Here is a 2,465-nt window from a genome sequence, read left to right as displayed (position 1 = left end):
TTAAATAGACTTTGAGTGACACAGGTTAATCTCTATGTAGGTGGGTCTCATGCAATCACTTAAATGCCTTAAAAGAAAAGACAGAACAGGGAGTTCACCAAAGAAGAAGGAATTTGTGGGGGGTTTTTGGTTGTTGTTCTTTTGCATTTGGAAGAAGGAATTCTCGTCCAGACTGCCTTTAGATTCCAGATTGCAGTATCAACTCTTTCCAGGGTCTGCAGCCTAGAAATTTCAGACTTGCCAACTCTCATGATTGTGTGAGCCAATTCCTTAAAATAAACCCTTGTCTCTATATTTATATAATGCATTCTATTGGTTGTGTTTCTTTGCAGATCCCTGACAAACACATGGGAGAAAAAAGATTGAAGGAGATATTAATAAATTCCTGGCAGACAATTTTTAAAACAGAATTTTAAGATATATCTATCTTAGATGTCCTGTTGTGGTTTTTTCACCTTAGCCATCCTGTTATTCCAGCTTTCCTCCCAAAGTCTGACTACAAAGTTGGACATATGTCTTTCCCCAGGCACATCTTTTATTGGAAAGAATGGCTAGGTTGTAATTCAAGATTGCAGCAAATGGCTTGGATCCCTCTCAGTTTCTTTGGGCTCCAGGCTTTCTCTGGGTTCAGTGACCTGGTAGAAAATTATTCTCTCTCCTTAGGGAAAAAAAAATCTAACAACCTCTATTTTTTCTTTATGCCAGGAATTCCTCACATTAGAATGTAAAAGAGGATGAAACACGTTACCATTTTTTTTCTGCCTTTTATTCCTTCATTTCTTTACCCTGTAGGCCTTATAAACACAGAGGTCAGTGTATCTTAGTATCAGAGCAACTTTGCTTTCAAGCAACACAGCCAGATGGAATTCACTGGCTTTGGGGGAATCTCAGGATACATTAACACAACCTAGCTACAGCATTTCCCACACACCCTGTCACAACTCTAGCAGCTCTGTCCTCAAAATGCCTTTACCCTTTAGGATGACACTATTTCTAGTCATTCAGTGATTTTAGCCTTTAGTCCAGGGCTTCTCATTTATTACTATGCATGTATACATTTGGAGGTAGTACAGCCCCTGAAGAGATTTTGGCATGGCTATAGGAAACTTCATTAAAGAACATACCAGAGAATGGAAGAGGAGGTGGGCTCACAACAAGTGGAGGAAATTGTGCTTAAATGTCAATGGAGTCCCCCCAAATCAAGCTACTTTCCCTTCTTCCTGGCTAGTTTCTCAAATTCTATCTTTCTCTTCCTATTTTCTATCACAAAGTCCAAAAAACTTCTGCTCATCAACAGAAGAAATCCCCTCACAGCAGAAAAATAAACTAAAGAAGTAAAAAGTAAACTCACAGTAAGGAAAAGCAAACACATAGAAACCCAGAGCTGCAGATGCTGAGAAAATTCACATAGCTATTAATTTTATCTGGCCACAGTGCAGTCGTTTATTCATTCATCCTGCTTGCTTATCCCACATAAACCCTAGACCACCAGGGATCAGGGATGATGTTTTGGGAATGATCGCAATCAGTGCCCATCAACATAAATAAGTCTGCCTTGATATCCTGGGTATCGTTTTGGTGTTTCTGTTTGCCATAGCAGTTCAAGATGATAATGTACCCAACTACTTTTCTCTTGTAGGGTAAGAAAAAGAAATGATTTAACCTTGCTAGACAAGGTTTTTGGGAAGCTCTTTAAAAACAGTAGGTTATGGGGATTTTGTCTTTTACTCCACCATTTCTCTGGTATGTGGAGGTCATAGCAGAGACAGGACCATCATTACTTCCCATGGGATGGCTATGAGTGTGAAACCCATATGGCGAGTGCAGCTGACCCTAGGTCTAACGTCCTGGTGGCCTTTTGGTTCCTTTCTATTAGCCTCAAACTCTCTACATCCAGGTATTATTTTTGCAAAAAAAAAAAAACAAACAAAACCTGGTTTACTTAAACCACTGTTCTTAGTGGTTTCAGCTACTCACAACTAAGCATACTCTCAACTTATAAGTTGTTTAAACAAAATTGCCTGTTACCCTCACAGTAATATTTCAGGCAATGTTTCTGTGAGATTATTCTGAAGCATGTAGAATCATCTCTCTTTCAAGACTTGAAAATATTTTGGACAAATTTGTTACATTTCTTTTCCATCAAAATGAAAAACAGATCCATATATTTCCTGTATCGCACAGTTGTGTTGACGTAAAATAGAACCGAAAGTTCTCTAAACTAGATCATATTGCTTTGTTTTTGTTTATGGGTTTGTAAAAGGTGAAAGACTCATAGCATTTGAAGTATTGTTTATGAGTTTGTATTAGTCTGGGCTCTCTAGAGAAATAAAACAAGTAGCATGTAAATGTATATACAGAAGAAAATTTATCATAAGAATTGACTCATGCAATTATGAAGGCTGACAAGTTCAAACTCTCTAGTATGAGCCAGCAGAGTGGAAACTCAGGAGAGACCACAGTGT

The sequence above is a fragment of the Cavia porcellus genome, unplaced genomic scaffold (assembly GCF_034190915.1).
Source record: "Cavia porcellus strain 051 isolate PalLab524CR breed Dunkin Hartley unplaced genomic scaffold, mCavPor4.1 scaffold_1, whole genome shotgun sequence".
NCBI lineage: Eukaryota > Metazoa > Chordata > Mammalia > Rodentia > Caviidae > Cavia > Cavia porcellus.
This window is presented reverse-complemented; position numbering follows the sequence as displayed.